Here is a 14,895-nt window from a genome sequence, read left to right on the forward strand (position 1 = left end):
CTGTAGTTTTTATCCAATTTGCCTGAAATTGGAAATCTAGAAGTATTTTTGGACCATAAAGAGGTGTGCCGAAAATGTTGAGTATCGGTCTATGTTTTGGTATAGCCCCCATATAGAGCGATCTCCCGATTTTTCTTCTTGGGCTTATAGAAACCATATTTTTTATACAATTTGCCTGAAATTGGAAATCTAGAAATATTTTTGGACCATAAAGAGGTGTGCCGAAAATGTTGAGTATCGATCCATGTTTTGGTATAGCCCCGATATAGACCGATCTCCCGATTTTACTTCTTGGGCTTATAGAAACCGTAGTTTTTATCCAATTTGCCTGAAGTTGGAAATCTAGAGGTATTTTTGGACCATAAAGAGGTTTGCCAAAAATGGTGAGCATCGGTCCATGTTTTGATATAGCCCCAATATAGACCGATCTCCCGATTTTACTTCTTGGGCTTCTAGAATCCGTAGTTTTTATTCAATTTGCCTGAATTTGAAAATCTAGAGGTATTTTCGGGCCATAAAGAGGTGTGCCGAAAACGGTGATTATCAGTCCATATATTAGTATAGCCCCCATAAGAACGATCTCCCAATTTAACTCCTTAGGTTTTTGGAAACCTTAGTTTTTATCCGATTTGGCTGAAATTGTAAATATTCTGGTATTTAAGGCTCGCAAAAACGTGTATCGGATTAAGTTTTTATCGGTCCATTTGGTAATGCCTCCATATAAACCGATTTCACTTCTTGATGGTATAGAAATTGCTTTAAACTCGATGCAAAATTTCCAGATTTTACTTCTCAGGTGAAAATCTACAGATTTAAGATTTCAAATCAATACATTATTTTATAAATTTTTTGCAGACTTACAAGAGAAGTTAATGATTCCTCTAAAACTCAAACAAAAATGGTTCTTATAAATCCAGAATCTGATATAGTTTTCATAGGTAAAATCTTTAAATTTATCTTCGTGAAGTTTACTGATTGAACTGGTCTGCTGGACAGATCAAGCAGAGCAGTTCAATCATTACACTTCACGAAGATAAATTTAAAGAATTAAATAAATTCAAACCCCCCTGAAATTTCAAAGTTAACCCTAATCTTTGATTCATGGTGGTGGGTATTTAAGATTCGGCCCGGCCGAACTTACTGCTGTATATACTTGTTTACTATACCGATCGTCTTAGAATTAAATTCAGAGTCGATTTAGCGATGTCCGTCTGTCTGTCTGGCAGTCTTTTCATGTATTTTGGTGTGCAACGTATAGTTCGCAGTTAAATTTGCGTAGGGTCTTACTTCGGCTCAATTACAATCCCTATTGATTTTGTTAAAAAAATCGGTTTAGATCTAGATATAGCTACCATATATATTTATCACCGATTTGTTTATAATTGACGTGCTTATAAACCGATCTTCTTCAAATGTCATATATTCAAATATTAGTCTCGTAAATCTTGCAAAATATCAGACAAATCGGTTTACATTCAGATATAGCTCTCATATTTATCTTTAGCCCGATTTAGAATCATCGCTCAAAATTTCGAATTTATTTAAAATTTTGCATATAGAATAGAATTATTATATTAGCAATGTGTGCCAAATTTAGTCAAACTCGGCTCAGATTTAGACAAAGCCCCCATATATTTTTCCCATTTTGGGCAAAAAATGGCCAAAATGCATACATTTTCCTTGCAAAATCGTCACTGCTAAATCGAAAACTTGTAAAAATGATTAAAATTTTTATATACCGCTAATACATATCTATTGTCCGAAAAATCATAAATATTTCCATATTTATACCCTAAACAACATAGTGGTCATTGTACCCTATGTCACATAGGGCTCAGGGTATAATAACTTCGATCTGCCAAAAAAATGAGCCAGAAATATTGAGTTTAGATCCCATAAAATATATACCAATTGAATCATCACCTGAGGCGATTTAGCCATTGGTTTCCGTCCGTCTGTCAATGTATTTGTTGTTCGCATGATTCCTATCGCAATTATTACCCGACGTTGATGAAATTAGGCCCAGAGTATTTTGTTGACACAAGAAGCAAAAGCTATTGAAATTTGAAAAGTCGGATCAAATTTAGCTCCCATATATAATATTTACCTCCCGCTTTCGACATTATACTTCTTTACTAACCAATCGTTTTGCACAATTTGGCAGAAAGTAATATAATTCACCATTCTTCAAGTGTGCAAAATTTTATCGATATTGGTTCAGAATTAGATATAGCTCTCATACAAATGCATCGCCCGATATTCCCAAATTTGACTATCAAACCCTTCTCTATTACCCGATCTTACTCAAAGTTGGCTAGATCTAATATTCTATAGTACTAACTATATATTCAAAATTTCATTGAAATCGGTTCAGATTTAGATATAGCTCGCATATATTTGCATCGCCCGATTTTCAAAAATTTTATCATAACAGCCTTATTTATTAACCGATTTTACTCAAATTTAGCAAAAACTAACATTCTGTGATATCAACCAAACCCGCCAAATATCATCCAAATCTGTTTAGAATTAGATATAGCTCTCATACATATCGTATGTATCGTCCGATTTTCAAAAATTTACTCCTCTTTAACCTATGTTTGACCAAAATAGTCGATCTTACTCAAATTTTGCACAAGCTAACATTCTACAGTATCAACCAAACCAGACCAAATATATACGGCCGTACACTCAAAAAAAGTGAACTCTCTATTTCACTAAAGCCAATTTAATTTTATTTTAGTTCATGGAGTTATTATGTTTGGAGAAAGTTTCCTCTACTCTAACAATTTTTTGTGTACGTTAGTTTAATTAACTAAAATCGAGGAAAAAAATATACACAAATGAAGAATAAAGTTTAACTAAATTCGTGTCTTCCACAAAATAGTTCAATATTTCTTTAAATTTGTAAATTTTACTACAAATGCGTTCATCATGAACTTCGTATGTCACTAAAGACATTCTTGCAATTTTGAACTCCAAGTTTTTCCTTCAAACTAAAAAATGTTCTTTAACAAGTGAAAAAACTTAGTTATGTCTAATAAATTTTCTTGAATTTATCGAAAAATATTTACTTATTTTTATGACATCGGCGTGATGCAAAAGTTTGTAATACTGTTTAGTTAAAATTTTCTAAAAATATTCAAAATTTTCTAAAATTAACCAAAAGTTTTCTTCCTGGTGGGTTCACTGTTGTTTCAATGTAAGTTCGGCCAGGCCGAATCTTAAGTACCCTCCACCATGGATTACGTAGAAACTTCTACTAAAGACTGTAATCCACAATCGAATCACTTGAGTTGCGGTAACACTTGCCGATGGCAAGGTATATTAAAACTTCCTTCACACCGTCTTCTAAATTGTAAGTTAGTCCATATGGGGGATATATTAAACAAAAAAAGGCGATTAAGTACGTGTATATTTCAGTTTTTCTATAAATATAGATAAATATATATAATAGAAATAAAAAGTTGAAAAATTTTTCTACAGAAATAAATTTTTGACAAAACTTTCCATAGTAATAATATTTTGACAAAATTTTCTATAGAAATAAAATTTTGACAAAATTTTCTATAGAAATAAAATTTTGACAAAATTTTCTATAGAAATAAAATTTTGACAGAATTTTCTATAGAAAAACAATTTGGACAACATTTTTTATAGAAATAAAATTTTGGCAAAATTTTCTATAGAAATAAAATTTTGACAAAATTTTCTATAGAAATAAAATTTTGACAAAGGTTAGGTTAGGTGGCAGTCCGATGTATCAGACTCACTTAGACTATTCAGTCCACTGTGATACCACATTGGTGAACTTTTCTCTTATCACTGAGTGCTGCACGATTCCATGTTAAGATCAATGACAAGGGACCTCCTTTTTATAGCCGAGTCCGAACGGCGTTCCACATTGCAGTGAAACCACTTAGAGAAGCTTTGAAACCCTCAGAAATGTCACCATCATTACTGAGGTGGGATAATCCACCGCTGAAAAACTTTTTGGTGTTCGGTCGAAGTAGGAATCGAACCCACGACCTTGTGTGTGCAAGGCGGGCATGCTAACAATTGCACCACGGTGGCTCCCAATTTTGATAAAACTTTCTATAGTAATAAAATTTTGAAAAAATTTTCTACAGACATAAAATTTTGACAAATTTTGCTATAGAAATAATATTTTGGTAGATTATCTTTGGCGATATATACCAATTTTTGTGTGATTGGCCATCGGCTATATCTAACTATAGACCGATATGGACCAATTTTTGCATGGCTGTTTGCGGCCATGTACTAGCGCAATGTACCAAATTTCAACCGAATCGGATGAATTTTGCTCCTACAAAATGTTCCGGAGTTCAAATCTGGGGATCGATTTATATGGGGACTATATATAATTATGGACCGATATACACACAAAAAAATTTATTCTGAATCAATCACGAAATTAATTGATCCAATTAATTTTTTAATTGAAATGTCTTCAATCACCGAAATGATAGTGATAATTAAAAAATTAATTGACAGTCAATTAAAAAATTAATTAATCCAATTAAAAAATTAATTGATACTGTTAATTTGTGTGATTGATTTTTATTTCAATTAAAAAATTTGTTGATTCAATTAAATTTTTAATTGAATATTTTTTAAAACTCAATTAAGATTTTAATTGGAAAAATTTTCGTGAAATTTTTTTCTGTGTAGATACATTTTTGCATGGTTGTTAGATACCTATACTAACACCATGTAATAATTTTCAACCGGATCGGATTAAATTTGCTCTTCCAAGAGGCTCCGGAATTCAAATCTGGGGATCGGTGTATATGGGCTCTATATATATTATTATGGTTATTAGAGACCATATACTGACACCACGAACCAAATTTCAACTGGATCGGATGAAATTTGCTTCTCTAAGAGGCTCCGCAAGCCAAATCTGGGGATGGTTTTATATGGTGGCTATATATATTTATTGACCGATATGGACCAATTTTTGCGTGTTTGTTAGAGACCATATACTAGCACCACATACAAAATTTCAACCGGATCAGACGAAATTTGCTTTTATAAGAGGCTCCGCAAGCCAAATCTGGGGATCGGTTTATATAGGGGCTATATACAATTATGGACCGATATGGACCAATTTTTGCATGGTTGTTAGAAACTATATACTTACACCACATACCAAATTTCAACCGGATCGGATGAATTTTGTTCCTCCAAGAGTTTCCGCAAACCAAATCTGGGGATCAGTTTATATGGGGGCTATACATAAAAGTGGTCCGATGTGCCCATTTGCAATGCCATCCGACCTACATCAATAACAACTACTTATACAAAGTTTCAAGTCGATAGCTTGTTTCGTTCGGAAGTTAGCGTGATTTCAACCGACGGACAGACATGCTTAAGTCGAGAATTTCACCACGACCCAGAATATATATACTTTATGGCAAAATTTCGATGTGTTACAAACGGAATGACAAAGTTAATATTCCCCCAATCTTTTGGTGAAGGGTATAACAATATCTTCCAAAACATTTCAAATTTAGATATCGCTCCTATACACTCAAAAAAAAGTTTACTTGGATCCAAAGATTTTGACCTTCCTTTAATGATTTTGTTATTGATTCTGAGCCAAAAAAATACGGGTTCTTTAAAATAAGGAATTTTTTGTGACCTATTTGGCTTTAAATGTAGGATGTATAAAATTGATATTAGGATACAGATTTCATTTATCGAATTTTCATTCTATTTTTCCGGTATATTAACCCTCTAATGCCCAATCCCGCCTTTAGGCGGGCTTCATTTAATATGGAAACTTTTAGTAAAACACACCTTAAGACAACAAAAATGGGTAAAATAAAAAGAAAACTTAGTTTAAACTGTTCAAGAGGCTTTGCAGCATATACTGAATTTTACCGTATACATTTATCTTGTTTAGTTTTCATGCTTTTGTGTCTTTAACATTGAAAATTTAATCAGCTGGCACAAAAATCTATACACGTACAAACAAATGTCAGTTTAAAAATCCAAATTACGACGGATACTTCGAAGTAAAAAATATTTTCTTAATTCCAAAAAAAAAAAACGTTAAACCAAAGATGTTAAATCCTCAAAATAAATCTTAGCCTATATTTGAAGAGTTTTTATGTTAAATCTAAAGATTCAATATTTCATTTAATTTAAAGACGATTTCTTTAAATCAAAAATGTGTTTCTTTACTTTAAGGAAAATTAGTATTAGTTGAAAGACATGCAACTTTAACGAAGGGATGCAAATTTTCAAAATGTGTGTCCTAAATTCAATAAAAAAAATATTGGAAGCAATGATAATAAACTTCCTTTTAATTAAAATTTCATTATTTTAAAGAAATTTGTCCTTACCATACCATATACACTGAAACAAAATATTTACGTGATATTAAAGATTACGTAACCTCAATTTTAGGATGCGCAATTGACACACTATAAATTGCGCATCCTAAAATTGAGGTCACGTAATCTTTAATATAACGTAAATATTTTTTTCAGTGTATATGGTTCGCCCGATTTTTCAAATTTGGTTTAAATCAGTTCAGATTTAGATATTGCTCCCATATATAACTCTCGCCCGATTTACACTCATATGACCATGGAGGCCAAAGTTATTCTCCCATTTACGTGAAATTTTGCAGAGATAGCAGAATTATTATTCTAACTATGCATGTCAAATTTGGTCAAAATCGTTTCAGATTTAGATATACATAGCTCCCATATATATACGCTAAAGTGGGGGAAATATGGTAGAATGTTTCACATTTTAGACCCATTTTCAATGGGATTTTCCTCCAATAAATAATAAAGCTTCCATATATTTGTTCTTCCGGTTTCTACAAATATGGCTAAAATACCCACATTTGACACAAAATTCTGTGAAGATTTCCCCATATAGTAGTCATATCCTACACACTGTAATGCCACACTTTCCACAGAAAGGTCGAGTTTTAAATAAAGCTCCGACTTGTAGAAATTTAGATATTTTGAGGTCAAACGTTTCAGACAAGCGTTGGAATGCAATAAAAATCATAAAAGACTATAAAAATTATTTATTTGGCACAATATCACACATTTTTTTAATTCACGTCCAAAACACTGAATTGGGATCGCACCTTAAAAAGTGATGCAACTTCAGTACAACGGCTGTTGAAATAGTGAACATCCGTCCTATGACAAGTCCACGATAAAGTCATCGCTTCTGCGCCAATTTTGCACCACTTCTGGACCCAAAAAGAACATTTTCAGTATTTTTTGGCGACTTTTTTTGCTAGGTATGTTAGTAATACATCTGAAATATTACAAAAAATTTTAAATTTTTATCACTTGTGCAACTGAAATCTCTTAATTTTAATTTTTCATCTATTGGTGTTTTTCTGTGAACTAAAAGCTTTCACTCTGCTGAACGATTTCTGGATTAACACGGAAATGTGCTGATGACTTTAGGACTCAAATTCCGAGAACTCGCGGAATAACTTGGTATTTAAATTTCTTAGCAGTTTTTCAATTCCCAGAAATCTCACATCTCTCGCTTAATGATATTTCCTAGCCACAATGGTTTTCGGTTAGAACATTTTCCTGTTTTAGTTTAATGTTTGCCAATGTTGTCAGTTGTCACCAGCCTTGTTCATGTCTTCGAAATTTCCAAATCAGTTGTTCTACTGTTGAAAATTCCATTACGTATGAATGTTGACAGTGAAATCGCTGACAGCATTTTTGAATGAAAATTTCGTTAGTCTAAATTAGAGAATTTTTCAAGGATATATTTTGCCTAAAGCTAAGTGCTTGTTGCTATTGATGATTGTGGTGGAAGCGACGTTTAGGGACGGAACTCCTTCAAGCATGTTGAATCGGAAATTGGCAAAAGTGTGAAGTGGTAGTGGAATATTTAGATTAAATATGAATGAAATTAATAAAAAAGGGTTCTCACAATATATTCATATTCTAGGCTCCTCATTCCACACAAAATTCTGAAGAAGATATCATAGCCCTATCCTACTACTCGTAGCTGGCTTTGATGGACATCTTTAATATCCTTTAGATTCACAAATGTCCATAATTCACTTTGTTTTACATCCCAAATGTTTATGTAGATGTTCAGTATAAGACCTTCTATTAGTGTCACTCATGGGAAAAGAAGGATATTATTTTCTGATTGTTTGTTAACCCTATGAGTACCGATGTCTACTACAGAGGACATTCAAAGATGAACCCACCATCTAACTTTGTTTCTATTTCGATTTACTCATCTAAGCTAATTTAAATAATGGGCCGATAGCCTCGAGTTGCTAAAGGGTGATACGGTCAAAATTTGGTCAAGGGAAAACGTGTGTAAATCGGTGAAATCGTTTATTTAAAAAATCAAATTAAATTTCTTTTTCAAGTTCAATTAGTATAAAATTCAGGAAAAATATTCAGTTAGGCTTTCGCTTTTCCAAATCCAAATTGCTGGGCCTCACGCTTGACATCTGCCATCAGATTTTGTACAGCCACCTTGTCCACCTTCTTCGCCGCAGAAAGCCAGTTTGCCTTGAACTGCTGCTCGTCCTTAGCAGTTTTTTTTTGGTCTTCTTTAGGTTCCGCTTGACAATAGCCCAGTATTTCTTAATTGGGCGGAGCTCTGGCGTGTTGGGAGGGTTCTTGTCCTTGGGAACCACCTGCACGTTGTTGGCGGCGTACCACTCCATGGCCTTTTTACCGTAATGGCAAGACGCCAAATCCGGCCAAAACAGTACGGAACCACCGTGTTTCTTCAGGAAAGGCAGCAGACGTTTATTCAAACACTCTTTCACGTAAATTTCTTGGTTGACAGTCCCGGAAGTTATGAAAATACTGTTTTTCAAGCCACAGGTACAGATGGCTTGCCAAACCAGATATTTCGTTGCGAACTTTGACAGTTTTATGTGCTTGAAAATATCTGCTACCTTTCCCCTTCCATTTGCCGTATAAAACTCCTGTCCCGGAAGCTGCTTGTAGTCGGCTTTGACGTAGGTTTCGTCGTCCATTACCACGCAGTCAAACTTCGTCAGCATCGTCGTGTACAGCCTCCGGGATCGCGCTTTGGCCGTCGTATTTTGTTTATCATCGCGATTTGGAGTCACTACCTTCTTGTAAGTCGATAGTCCGGCTCGTTTTTGGCTCGATGCACGGTTGTAGACGATACACCCAGCTTATTTGCGGTTTCTCGGAGAGAGAGAGGTTAGGGTTTCGCTTGAAACTACCGGCAACTCTCTTTGTCGTCTCAGCGGCTTCCGGTTTTCGATTTCCCCCCGATCCAGACTCCCTGGCTGTCGACAAACGTTCCCCAAACACTTTAATTACATTTGTAACGGTTGATTTGGCAACTTTTAGCGATTTTGCCAGCTTTGCGTGCGAGTAGCTCGGATTTTCGCGATGCGCGAGCAAAATTTTGATACGCTGCTTTTCTTGCTTGGACGTCATTTTGACAAATGAAGAGTGAATTCCAAAATCAAAATAGGAGCAACATTCTACACACACACACACCTTCAAAATGAGGGGTGTTCAGGTTTTTTAAATGCAAAATTGGAAGAAATACGTTAAGTTTATATTGACCAAATTTGGACCGTATCACCCTTTATTGCCCGTATATTTAAATAAGTTTATTGTAATTTGTAATTATAATAAATTAAATAATAAATAGATAAATAATTTAAAGAAATGACTATTATCTAAATATGCTATAACTATTTTCCATATTGGTGGGTACTAAGATGAATTTTTTTTTGGACATTCACAGAAACGGCTCGGATTTAGATAAAGTTCCCGTGGTGCAATGGTTGGCATGCCCGCCTTGCATACACAGGGTTGTGGGTTCAAATTCAGTTTCGACCAAACCACCAAAAAGTTTTTCTGCGGTGGATTATCCTACCTCAGTAATGCTGGTGCCATTTCTAAGTGTTTCACTGCATTGTGGAAACGCCGTTCGTACTCGGCTATAAAAGAGAGTCCCATGTCATTGAGCTTAACATAGAATGGTTTAACTAGAGAAATAAAATCCTCAAAATAAACGTTACTCTATATTTGAAGCGTTTTTACCTTAAATCTAAAGATTACATATATCGGATATTTTAAGGACGAATTTCCTAATTCAAAAATGTTTTTATTTACTTAAAAAAAAATGCCCTAGATGAAAGAAATACTATTTTAACGTACATTTCCAAGATGAGAGTCCTAAATTGAATGACAAAAATTTCAAATTTCAAGCAAAGATTAAACTGTCTTTTCATTAAAAATGTATTATCTTAAAAAAAATTTATCCTTGATATTGTGTAAATTGAGTTTATTTACTAAATTTTAGGTAGTATAATATTTTACATTAGGTCAATATTTTTATATATACTTCATTCCGTTTGTAACATATCGAAATATTGGTCTAAGACTCCATAAAGTATATATATTCTGGGTCGTGAAATTTTGAGTCGATCTAGCTATGTCCGTCTGTCCGGCTGTCCATCCGTCTGTGAAAATCAAGCTAACTTCGGAACGAAACAAACTATCGACTTGAAACTTCGCATAAGTAGTTGTTATTGATTGGATTGGTATTGGTCCGATGGTATTGCAAATGGGCCATATCGGACCACTTTTACGTATAGCCCCCATATAAATGGGCCCCCAGATTTGACTTGCGGAGCCTATTAGAGAAGCAAATTTCATCCGATCCGGTTGAAATTTGGTACGTCGTGTTAGTATACGGTCTCTAATATTCACGCTAAAATTGTTCCAAATATATACAGCCCCCATATAAACTGATCCCCAGATTTGTCCTCCGATGCCTCTTGGAGGAACAAATTTCATCCGATCCGGTTGAAATTCGGTACGTGGTGTTAGTATATCGTCTGTAACAACAATACACATCGAAATATAGATTTCCGACTATACAAAGTATATATATTCTTGATCAGGGAGAAATTCTAAGACGATATAAGCATGTCCGTCTGTCTGTCTGTTGTAATCACACTACAGCCTTCAATAATGGCTCTATTATTCTGAAGTTTGACACAGATTTGTTTTTGGTTTGCAGGCAGGTCAAGTTCGAAAATGGACTATATCGGTCCAATTTTTGATATAGTCCCCATATATACCGACTTCCCGATTTGAGGTCTTGGGTTTATAGAAACCGTAGTTTTCATCCAATTTGTCTGAAATTTAAAATCTAGAGGTAGTATAGGAGCACAAGGAGGTGTACCAAAAATGGTGAGTATCGGTCCATGTTTGGGTATAGCCCCCATATAGACCGATCTCCCGATTTTATTTCTTGGGCTTATAGAAACCGTAGTTTTTATCCAAAATTAAATCTAGAAAATTGGATCAAGATCAAGAAGTATTTTAGGACCATAAAGAGGTGTGCCGAAAATTGTGAGTATCGGTCCATGTTTTAGTATAGCCCCCATAAGACCAATATCTCGATTTAATTCCTTGGTTTCTAGAAACGGTTTTTTTTTCATTCTTCAAATTCTTCTTTATTAATTTGATTTTTAAATACAATTCATTTAATGAGATTTTATCACAATAGATATTACAACAAATGAGACTCTGGCTGGCAATATAAGCTATGTCATTTAAGATACATATTATTAAAGGCAAAAACAGGTTAAAGACCTTTATATCAAATTAAACAAAAGTCAAATATTGTTGAAAATTAACATGCATGCAGAAGATTATCTAATTCAATAACCTAAAACAAACATATATTTTCAATTTGATAATTTAATAGTAAAACAAAGAAATATTTTAATATACTTGCTCTACGCAAGACCTTATCAAACAATAAGGGGAAGTTTCAATTTTGGAAAAATAATTTAAATTTAGCCTTTTGATGAAATCACAAATGTTCTCATATCCAGTTTCATTATGAAGTAAAGAAGTAGAGTATCTCCAATTCTTTCCATTGATAATTTTTAAACATTTATTTTGTACAATCTGTAACTTCTCCAAATGGGTCTTTGCAGCTTTGTACCAAACTGGACATGCATATGTTAAAATAGGTCTTATGATACCTTTGAACAGAAGATTCTTATTTTTATGATTCAGCAGAGACTTTCTACACAAAAGCGGCCACAACGCCCTTAACGATTTTAACGATTTGTTACGGATCTCTTCTAAGTGTTTCCCATAAGTTAATTTTTTATCTAACGTGACCCCCAGATGCTTGACACTATCAGCAACCGCAATCGGTAGTTTTTATCCGCTTGGGATAAAATCTGTCATCAAACCCCCCTGAAATTTCAAAGGAAACTATAAAATTTGATTTATTTTAGATTCGGCCCCGCCGAACTTACTGCTGTATATACTTGTTTTGTCTAATATATACCCCGTATGGAGTAACTTACAATTTAGAAGACGAAGCTTTAAGACACCTTGCCATCGGTTAGTATTACCACAACCCAAATAATTCAATTGTTGATGACAGTCTTTTGTAGAAGTTTCTACGCAATCCATGGTGGAGAGTACATAAGATTCGGCCTGGCTGAACTTACGGCCCTATATACTTGTTTAGTGTAATATGCAATAAATTATAATACCCTGTTCCACAGTGTGGCACAGTGTATAAATATATATATGCTGTTACACTCAAAAAAATGTGAACCCTCTCGAATATTTACTTATTTTTGTGATCGGCGTCTTGTCAACGTTTAAAATACTATTTAGTTAAAATTTTCTAAAAATAATCTAAATTTTCTAAACTTAACCAAGTTTTTTTCCTGGTGGGTTCACTGTTTTTTTAGTGTAGTGCTAGGAAATAAAAAAGAAATTTTAAATTTTTGTGGCAGAAGTTGTAATTCGGTGGTGAAAGGGTTAATGTATGGCCACATTAGGTTCAGATAAAAGCCAGAGTTTTGGCCCAATTTGGTTGAAATTTTGCATAGGAAGTAGATTTAGCATTGTATCTATGCGTGCCAAATTTGGTTGTAATCGATTCAGATTTAGATATAGCTCCCATATATATCTTTCGCCCGATATGCACTTATATGGACCCAGAAGCCAGAGTTTTATCCCGATTAGCTCAAAATTTTGCACAAGGAGTACAATTGGTAGTATAGTCATGTGTGCCAAATTTCATTGAAATCAATTCAGATTTAGATATAGCTTCCATATATATTTTTCGCCCGATATGGATTTATATGGCCCCAGAAGCCAGAGTTTTATTCCAATTTGGTTGAAATTTTGCACTAGTAGTACAATTAGTAATATAGTCATGTGTGCCAAATTTGATTGAAATCGGTTCAGATTTAGATATAGCTCCCATATATATTTTTCTGATTTCAACAAAAATGGTAAAAATACCATATTTTCCTTGTAAAATTGCCACTGCTTCGTCGAAAAGTTGTAAAGATGACTCTAATTTTCCTAAACTTTTAATCAGGGCTGTGGAGTCGAGCCAATTTTGCTCGACTCCGACTCCAGCATTTTTCATCAGCTCGACTCCGACTCCGGAGTCGACTCCGGGTTATATAACTAAATCTCAATTTAATACCACTAATTTGTAGTTCTATTGTGGGGGTACCGTAAGTGGATCGATATAAAGTATCGTATTTATTTATATGTGCAAAAAAAGGTCTTAATTTCACATTAGATGCCAATTGAACTCTATATTTCAAATTTAGGGCAATGTTTAATAAATAAAATAATGATATAAATAACCATCATAATATGAGAAGATACAAACAATATATGTATTTGTGGACCAAAATTATTGATACTATATCAAATCCTTTAAATTTGTTGCGAGCCATATACAGGTGTATATGCCCATATGCATGAATTTGAATCTGAATCGATTTAGACAAAATTGTATATACTTCTACAAAATCTATGTACTTAAAATTTAAATCTAACGTTATGGGACGTAACACAATTTTAACCAAAAATAAAAATGCTAGGAAAGTCTAAAGTCGGGAGGTCTGATTATAATATACTCTGCACAACTTTGTATTTAGATCTACATTTTGATAAAATCTCAAATTCTACAAAGTCTCGGACAATATTTGGGAAATATTTATAATTGTTTAGACAATTTCGCAAAAATGCATTTATGATTCATTCATTGAAAAATTTGACTCATTTCTACAAGTTTTCGACTTAGCAGTGAGTATCAGTGAGCATACAATTTTGGAAAAATTTTTGTCTAGTAAATACAATTTTGCAAAATTTTATATAGAAATAAAATTTTGCACAATTTTCTACAGAAACAAAATTTTAAATAAATTTTCTATAGAAATAAAATTTAGGCTAAATTTTCTATAGAAATCAAATTTTGACCAAATATATAGAAATAAAATTTGGCAAATTTTTTTTATAGAATTTAAAAAAAATTGTGCAACAAACAACATTTTGCAAAATTTTCTATAGAAAAAAAATTTGCAAAATATTCTATAGAAATAACATTTTGACTAAATTTTATATAGAAAAAAATATTTCTATAGTAATAAAATTTTGAATACATTTTTTATAGCAGTGAGCATCAGTAAGAAAAAATAATTGAGAAAATTTGCTATAGAAATAAAATTTGACAATTTTTTTATAGAAATAAAATTTTGAAAAAATTATCAATAAAAATACAGTTTTAGAAAAATTTTTGTATAGTAAAATATTCTACAGAAACAAAATTTTGACTAAATTTTCTATAGAAATAAAATGTTGACAAAATTTTTTATAGAAATAAAATTTTGACCAAATTTTCTAATAAAAAAATCTATTACTATAAAATTTTTGCAAATTTTTTATGGAAATAAAATTTTGACCAAATTTTCTAATAAAAAATCTACTACTATAAAATTTTGGCAAAATTTTCTATAGAAATGAAATTTTGACTTAAATTTTTATAGAAATAAAATTATCAATAGAAATAAAATTT

At 32.8% G+C, this 14,895-nt stretch overlaps 1 protein-coding gene across 4 annotated transcripts in view; it reads left to right on the forward strand.

The window, feature by feature from the left end:
* Positions 1 to 14,895, forward strand: part of Dh44-R2 (Diuretic hormone 44 receptor 2) — a 237,232-nt gene that overhangs the window by 138,342 nt on the left and 83,995 nt on the right. The gene's annotated exons all lie outside the window — the stretch shown is intronic.

Source organism: Haematobia irritans, chromosome 5 (assembly GCF_050003625.1).
Source record: "Haematobia irritans isolate KBUSLIRL chromosome 5, ASM5000362v1, whole genome shotgun sequence".
NCBI classification, from domain to species: domain Eukaryota; kingdom Metazoa; phylum Arthropoda; class Insecta; order Diptera; family Muscidae; genus Haematobia; species Haematobia irritans.